The sequence below is a fragment of the Ascaphus truei genome, chromosome 1 (genome assembly GCF_040206685.1).
Source record: "Ascaphus truei isolate aAscTru1 chromosome 1, aAscTru1.hap1, whole genome shotgun sequence".
Taxonomy (NCBI): Eukaryota; Metazoa; Chordata; class Amphibia; order Anura; family Ascaphidae; genus Ascaphus; species Ascaphus truei.
The window spans coordinates 159,783,383-159,792,406 of NC_134483.1; the positions used below are offsets into that span (position 1 = coordinate 159,783,383).

A 9,024-nucleotide genomic window follows, 5' to 3' on the forward strand; every position below is an offset into this window, starting at 1 on the left:
TTGGGTACAAGGACTTTGGGGATACTGTGTGGGGTTAAAGCCCTGTGAGGTGTGTGGATAGTTGTGCTTAGTAGTGTTACAGGGTGACAATGAAATTATGTACTGTTGATGTCATATTGTTGATGCATGTATATTGTGTTATCTGCCCATATAGTAAACCTGTGTTATATATACCTTGGTGTATGTGGTTCATATATGTGGGTCCTGTGTAGGGGACAGTCTACACTCCTAGAATCCTGCACAGGTGGAGGCGATGTAATTATAAAATCGTTCCAGAGGATTCACCCCAGGCTCTCACTAGCGGAGGCTCAGACCTCCTGTGAGCCTGACAGGTATATTGCACCACACCTGGCAACATATAGGTTCCCCCTCACATACACTCTATATGCGATTGGGTGGGGGAATACCCGTTACACTAGTATATCAGCCACTGCTATCTACAAAGTAAACCGAGTATTTAATAAGGAAAGACCATAAAAAAACGTGCAGTCAACCCGTTTATTAGGTGCAAACTCTAGTGACGTGGTATACAGAATAGACCAGGAGTGCTCAACTCCGGTTCTAAAGTATTTGTCGCTCGGCATCTCCCCAGCTGCTGGGCCACCTCCTGCACTGTCCCACGCCGGGTCTCTCTGATGCCGACGTGCACCGGACCTGCTGGCATGCCAGCAGCTGGGGTGATGCCGGGCGGCAACAAGAGGCCTAACCAGCACCGTCCGGGGCCCCCCCCGCAGCACACAGTTAGAGAGGCATCAGCTGGTGGACGGCCACCCTTCTTCCCCCCCCCCCCCCGCAAACTTAGTCACCGGCAGCAAACTCAGCCACCGCGGGACCAGCCGCCGCTCCTCACAGCCACTGGCAGCAAACTCCCCCACCCAGCAACCGGCAGCACATTGAGGGAAAGAAGCAGCAACCCAGGACAGTGAGGGCAGGGGAGAGCCAGGGCCAAAGTGTGTGTGTGTGTGTGTGATATATATGTCATTTTGACTGAGAAACCTGTGCTGGAGCAGGGATATCCTTAAGACCTGACCTGTTGGGGTTCCCTGAGGACGGGAGTTGGGAAACACTGTGCTATAATATCGGGTGTAAGACTTCATTAGAATAGTGCGACAAGAAGATATCCAGCTCCAGGTTTAACTACGTGGCAGAAGTGGGATCCCGCCCACTCTTCAACTGCCTGCACCTTACACAGAAAAAGGACGCCCACTACAATTATCTAAATGGAGTGCGGTAAGATCTAAAACCTTTATCCTGACCAAATGGAATTACAGTGACATAGTCATATGTCATATCATATTGTCTGAGACACGTAAAAGTTAATCAGACAAGTATTTAAATTATATGCGAGCGTTTATCTCGGTAATGTTTCTAAACAGTGATACAGAACCAGAAACACAGTGTATGTTTTACAGCCATTTTCTCGGTTTTATTTCTCTATTGCAGGGGTTTATGTATCAATAAGGATCATTGATCAAAGTTACCCAGCTGAAAAATCAAGGCAAAGCTGGGGCAATACTCCTAGCTACATAAATGGGGCAAAAAATAACAGTATAACTCTACTAATTTCGATGAGAATTTTTCTGTGCTAAAAACCAGCGACAATTGAAACAATGGGATCTAGTTAATAAAGTCTATTGGCTGCAAAAAATCTTCCGTGGCAAAACTAGTGCAAAAATGTTGCAGCAGATTTATCAGGAAAAAAAATAATGCAGCAGCCCCAGCAGCAGCTGTGTGCCCTCACTGTAAGGCCGAGTCCATAGCAGGGGAGGCCGCGCTGAGCCGTGCGGACGCTCCGCGCTGAGCCCCTGCATCCTCCATGAGGATGTCTTTAGAGGGGGCTCACGCGAGCGTCCGCAGGCGTGCTGAGGCGCTGAATTTTTCAGCCGACAGCCATGCTGTTTTTCAGAGCGCTGTCGGCTGAAAACATCCAATCAGCGCGGAGCAGCGTCAACGTCACGGCGCTGTGACGTCGGCGCCGTGACGTTGGTGCGTTGCGGGCGATTGGCCCAGTGACGTCACTGCCCCGCCTCCCTCAGTCTCCCCCCGCCTCCCGATCGCGCCTGCTGGCTCGCCTGCATGAGCATGAAATCGCGCGCCTCAGCCCTGCTACCCACTCTATGGCCCCAGCCTAATGCTGCACTGTGCAGAGAGACACTGACCAAGGGCACGTGTGTCCACAGGGACTATTTAAACCTCCTTTGAAGGTCATTATGATTAAGCCTGACAAAGGGGCCAGGAGACCTTGAAACGTTGATCTATTGTGCACATATGACATTGTGTATCTGCTAACTTTTCATTCCCCTGTGTGTGCTGTATTGCTGGTTTTTGATACATTAAAGAAGAAACTTGGTGAGATCAAAATTGTGTACCGTATGCCGTTCATTTTCTTTGATTTTACTTTTGAGTGCTGATCCAGTATGGTTTTTGCAGATATATCAGTCAATAAAATCCCATTTGTTGTAATGCTATGGTTTTCCTTAATTAATCTTTGGCCCCAATTTTGCAGCCACGAGGCTTTTGCAATAACACGCAATGCCTCCTGATCTACTGTACCCTCCAGGGAGAAGTCTTATGGTGTAATTAATTATTGCCAGTAATATAAAAGTGAAAGTCAAATTTAAATAAGCTGCTGGAAAGAAAGAAGTCAGCTGCATTGCAAATAGATGACTCAGAAGTTAAAAAAAAAAAGAAGTAAATTAAAAAGGCAGTTCCTTTTACTAGGTTTTTTTTAGCCTCTTTATAAGGTGGGAACCTTGGGTCTTCCTGAGCCAAAAGACTATTGTCTGCTCCGGTTAAGTTACAGGTTTTAAATCTCAATCAGGAGAAACAAAATGGCTGCCAAATCTTAGGCCAATACGAAGCTGCAACATCATCAACTGTAGCTTCTTATTGGATGTCCATTTAAATCCCCTTTAAAAACTGGGAAGTTCACAAGTAAGTATCTTGGTGCTGGGAAGTCCCCGCAGCTGAAAATAGTGAGGTTCAGCTCTGGATGGAGCCAATCCTATACATAAATGGAGGTTAGCTAGGTTGGATTGCTCCTATTTGCTCAACTGTTACCAACTAAAGCACCGCAGGGACCACCACACTGGGCTTACTTTGTGGGATATGCGGCAGCTCAGTGGTGCTGTGTGCATGTGCCGAAACATATCACATCCATCAGTTTGTTAAATAAATTATATACGTAAAGATTGACGCTCATACACGTGTATGGACTCACAAGCTGTATATCAACATATAGATAGATGGGAACTTCAATAAATCATTCCATCATTGTATAATACAGAGTTAAGGGGGGACATATACATGGGACCTAGCGGTCAGTCAGCACGACTACCGCAGATATGGTTTACCCTGCTTACCCCCCTTAACATATACACCTCCCTAAATAGGGACCAAGGTAGCATTACATGAGGGCTAATGCCCATTACCTTTCCATTAAGTGTATAGGAATACGAAATCCATCCAGGTGAAGTTCCACTGCGTGCAGTCCTGATAGAAGGAACCAGAATGTAGAGAAGCAAGGAGCACAGCTGGGTTGAAAATCTGCAGGAAGAGTCCTGTAGAAAAAATGAATGAAGGGCACAACTCCGTTCTAAAACTGAGGGTGGTTTATTGAATAAGTGCACAGGGACACTGGTGTGTGGGCTGTGTTTCTGTCCCTGTGCACTTATTCAATAAACCACCCTCAGTTTTAGAACGGAGTTGTGCCCTTCATTCATTTTTTCTACAGGACTCTTCCTGCAGATTTTCAACCCAGCTGTGCTCCTTGCTTCTCTACATTCTGTTAAATAAATTAGCAGGGCTTTTTCTGTGACGGAACGCGCCGGTACAGTGTACCCACACCTCCCATCACCTTTTCCTCTCACTTTCGCCTCCTGCTGCTCATCTCCACCGTGACATCATGACAACGCAATGGAGATGAGGAGCAGCACAAAACAAAGAGCAGGTAAGAGGCCGGGCGCCGGCACCTGTTATATTACAACAAAAAAAAGCACTGTAAATAAGGCTCACCTTACTACTGGGAGCCCTCAGTCCTGATTCAACATACAGTATGTAACCATGTTGTCACTGCATTTTTGCGAAATTAAATGACTACAATTTAATATGTCATATAACACTGCCTTATTTAATGGCTCGTTTGTGGACATTTTTTGTTTGCCAAAAGTGCCAAAACAACGTAACTAAATCAAAAAACTTCACTTGGTAAAAGAACAAATGAAATATTGGAAATTTTTGAAGTTTAATACATCTTTTGCAAAATTGTGAAATGAAGGTATATTGGCACAGAAGAGATATCAGGGGTTAAAGCACAATTACAGTTCACAATGACCAATATGAGCAGGATCTCAGCTACTGCAGTTGGCAACATCTAGAGTATTACAAACAACAATGACATTAGGGAAGAACATTTAAAATATATACATTACTGTACAGTACATCATTTTGAAATGAAAACAAGATAGAAAGGAAGGCCACAACTGTTTATCGTGTTCCCCACGGTGGATGTTTTTGCTTTAAACTCACCTAATTTTGGTAGATTCTTTATCAAAATCTCCCAGCTGCAAAACGATTGTAGGGCAACACTAATACCAAATCACGGCAGCAGATTTATCCAGGTGTAGCAGGGTCCCCCTTGCCCTCGCTCTGGTGGGGGTTGCTGCAGGGGTGATCGCGTCGCTGTGGGGTCCCGGCGGTGTCGGAGGCAGGTGCGCGGAGGGTTGCCCATGCGCAGACGCGATGCGGTGGTCATTACAAGCTTGCGAATGCTCAGTGCAGCTCGCGCATGTGGCCCCAATGTAAAAGAAGACACTAAGGGACTACAATACCCAGAAGCCTCTGGAGACTGTCCTTTCACCCCTATCACCTGCTGCATTACAGCCAATAGGGCTTACAGATTCCCTGCAGCAGGGAATAGATACATTGTTGTGTGCTGAGTCAGAGAGTCAGTTTGTGCTGGGATAAGGTAGGGGGAGGTAGTGTGTAGGGAGCAAGTGGCTCTTACACTAGGCCAGGTTACCCCCCTAGGCCCCAGCTAGGCCCAACTCACCTTTCAGTTTGTGCTTCTGTAGGTAGGTAGCAGAGTGTAAGATTAGGGACACAGCTGCCGTGATGCAAGACCCTGATAAGTGTGGTCTAGGATCAGACTACCCCACTGCAGATGTGCGGTGAGATCGCTCAGAAGGAGACTATTCCCCAGGAGGACGACGCCAGTGCTGAGGCTTCGGCGTTGGACGCAGACCGATCTCCTGGCTGTTATTTTGCATACACGGGTGCATCCAAATCACCAAGTGCACCACCTATACACTTCATCTTAGTGGTCAGCGCTTTTCCACATTTGGGTGGGGTTACGAGACTATTGGTGACTTATGGGAAATAAGGTGTGGGGTACGAAGCCCTGCAAGGTGACCGGGTAGTTGTGCCATTAGTGTATAGAGTGATACCCTGTTGATGTACTGTATGCTGTATTGTGTTTATCTGCCCCTATAGTAAACCTGTTTTAAAAATACCTTTGGTGTATGTGGTTAATATATGTGGGTCCGGTGTTAGGGGTCTACCCTTAGAACCCTACACAGGTGGAGGCGCTGTTTGTGTGTAAGATTGTTCCAGAGGATACACTCCAGGCTCTCAGTGGCAGAGGTTCAGGCCTCCCGTGAACCTGACATGTACAAGCACCACACACCTGGTAACATACATATAGATTTCCCGCACATGCACTCTATCTGCGATTGGGGGTGGGGAAACTGTGTTACACAGGAAACCCGACGTTTTCCATGAATAAATCTAGTGCAGTTTGTTTGTCCCAGTGTTTCAGCTGGGAGACTTGGATGAACTACCACATTGATGCAGGAATCTCTCTGCTGCCAAAGTGGTAGACAAAGTGAAGATACAGTATCAAAGAGACATTTTATTTTTTTCGTAAATACATATATAGACACAAATTAAGTTATGGTGAGTAAAAACGTGACAAAAACCCTCCACCGTACAGTGTACAGCAAATAGAAATACCACTTGTGAGCACATTTACATGTCTCAGACAGATCTGCAACCCTGCGTTTCCCCATTATCTCCCAATCTTAGCATACAATGTTTCCATTGCAGCCAGGAATTCTGGGTAATTAACATGCAAATGAGCACTCACAGTATGTCACTTTTTGCTTCTTATCCATTTTAACACAGACCTATATAAAGCATACGCCTGCCCCGTTACATCGTTTTTTCAGCCCAACCTGGGTTAAAGAAGTGCACAACCAGTAAACCTATTCACAGACAGCTGTTTTACATATATACAAATCTTACCCAAAAAAGATAGCTATCGTGTCCTGCCACAAAAACAAACGACACCTATTATTGTTGTTAACAGGGGCAGAACTACCATTGGTGTAGCATGAAAGGCTACAGGGCCCAATGACCATAATGGGCTCACTATGCCACCTGTCTCCCTGGCAGTCTACGTGCTGCTTATTAAGTATTCTTGGGAGAGATTTTTCAGTGTCGGTCACCACAGAGCACTAAAAAATGAAGCCCCAGAATTCCTAGCACCGCAAGTCCTTGAAGTGCAGGCGCAGGTCGTGTGCAGTCGGGTGGCGGCCCCCAATTACTTTTACACGGGCCCCCACTTTCACTAGTTCCACTACTGGTTGTTCATTTACAATTGGAGCTCTTGCTCTTCAATTTTCCGCTTGTACCTCTCTCCTCTTCCGCCTCTCGCTTTATTCTCTCATTGTCCTCAGCTGTTCTTTGAAAGAGGAAATATTTCTAACAGCTGCATTTTTCTGCGCAATTCTCGATTTCTAAAGCTCTCTAGAATAGGCTTCCGATGCATTAATGCAACTTGCTGGAAACTCAGAGTACTACTTTTGAGATACAAATGTAAACCTGGATTGCGGTCTATTTCTATAAATTTCCAGTATTTTACTGACTGATAAGCAGTACGTCTCTCCTCGGGTGGAAGAGAGGACATTACTGCAACATGTCCTTAATGGAAACTATAAATCTGGAGAAAAAACTATGCCACAGCGGAGAAAATACTTAAGTGTCTCTGTTGTAATACACTTAATGTACTACTATATATATTTGTAACCATGTATTTGTCATCATAACTCTGTGCCCAGGACATACTTGAAAACAAGAGCTAACTCTCAATGTATGACTTCCTGGTAAAACATTTTTATAAATAAATAAATACATGAGATTTAAACTGTACTATATATGCAAATACTTCAGACAATAAGTAACCTATAAACAAGGAAGCTCCAAGACTGAGCAAGGAAACAAGTCATTGCCTAAATACACAGGTAACCCCCAACACTTGTACAGTACACTGCAGTTTAACAAATTCCCACAAGGTAGAAAACACAAGCTGTCTGGTCACCTGTCTGTTTTGTCCTCAAATGAGCTGTATCAAGCATCCGGTGCACGAAACAAGAATAATGCTGCTGCACAACCAGGAAAGGCTGAAATAATATGTGGTCCCCTGTGCACAATCCCAAGAGCTGGAGAGAAAAAACGTTGTTCACGTAGTTACATTTAACCCGTCAGATTATGATAAACAACATTAAGGGACTTTACACAGTTCCTGCTTTATAATCTACACCACAACCCACTTAAAAAAAAAAAGTAACATTGTAACATTGATCAATGAAGTTATAAAAGTAATGTGGTGTTATATATATATATATATACACAGTGTTCGACAAACCTATACATTTGCTCGCCCCGGGCGAGTGGATTTAACCCCCGGGCGAGTAAATATTGGCCCAAGCAGCACACGTTTGGTACTAGGTGGCGAGAAGATTTTTTTGTGTGGCGAGTAGATTTTTTGGTGATTTGTCGACCACTGTATATACACATATATATATATATATATACACACACACATATATATATATGTAGGGGAGTTCTGGTTTCCCCTCTGTACCTCCGATGCAGGGCGCAATCACGGGGGGTGCTGTGAGGGAGCGTCCGGAGGTTCCACGGCGGCCCGATAGCACAGGACGCTGACATGTTGTAATGGGCATTGCGCAATACTCATGCGGGACCTGAGGCACGGAGAGTGTAAGCGCGCGAACGGCTGGCCAATAACCAGGAGGCTCCGAAGTAAAACTACAATTCCCATGAGCCTCAGCAGAGCCACAAGAGACCAGGGAACGAATAGGAGTGAAGGGATTGCTGGCAGGCAGAAAGGGAAGCGTGGGGGAGAGACCATGCTAGCAGAGGGTGCCGGAGGAGCAATGGGAGAGGTTGTGTGTGTGCAGGGGGTCAGTGACCCACCTGCGTAGGCCAGATTTCCCCTCAGGCCCCAGTGCAGACCCTGAGTCACCATTAGCTTGTGGTGCTGCATGGAAAGCCCTAGAGAGAGAGCGACATTCTATTCCCTTACTGCAAGCATGTCAAACTCAAATGCTAACAAGGGCCAAATAAACAAGGTTTAAGTCTAGATGGGCCGCAAAAAAAAACAACTTACATTTTCATAGAAACGTAGGTTTATTTCGAAAAGTAGTGTGTGTGTGTGTGTGTGTGTGTGTGTGTGTGTGTGTGTGTGTGTGTGTGTGTGTGTGTGTGTGTGTGTGTTGACCTCACTAACCGAACCAAAAAAAAGCAGACGTGAATGACTTCTGAACACATTAACCAGTGTCAGGATGCCCCCTCTTAACAATTTCCAAAGCAGCAATCCCACCTGGGTTCTTACCTGATCCGCAGTCCCTCAAGGTACTATACTGGAGGGGAGGTGTTCCCTACCTGTCTTCTGATGTCTCCCGTGTGAAACTTGAGTCAGATCTGGAAGAAAGCAGAATAGGTTATTTCGGTGTAGGTATAGTGCAGTTAAGATAAAACAGAGAGAGTGGGTGAGGGTGACAAACAGAGGTGGGAGAGAGAGGGTGGGAGAGAGAGGGTGGGAGAGAGAGAGGGTGGGAGAGGGAGGGTGGGAGAGAGAGAGAGAGGATGGGAGAGAGGGTGGGAGAGAGAGAGAGGGTGGAGAGAGAGAGGGTGGGAGAGAGAGAGGGAGAGAGAGAGAAGGTG

The 9,024-nt window shown here is 45.8% G+C and overlaps 1 protein-coding gene across 2 annotated transcripts in view; it reads right to left on the minus strand.

Annotated features, from left to right (window-relative positions):
* Window positions 1-8,785, minus strand: part of CD274 (CD274 molecule) — a 79,656-nt gene extending 70,871 nt beyond the window's left edge. Inside the window, exons 1-2 of one of the 2 annotated variants that reach the window (XM_075596693.1) lie at window positions 8,743-8,785; window positions 7,376-7,496 (exon numbers count right to left, since the gene is read on the minus strand). The gene's annotated coding sequence lies outside the window, so the exon portion shown is untranslated. Of the gene's footprint in view, window positions 1-7,375; window positions 7,497-8,692 lie in introns of both variants that reach the window. The other variant, XM_075596689.1, reaches the window with a different exon arrangement.
* Between the last annotated feature and the right edge of the window lie 239 nt (window positions 8,786-9,024).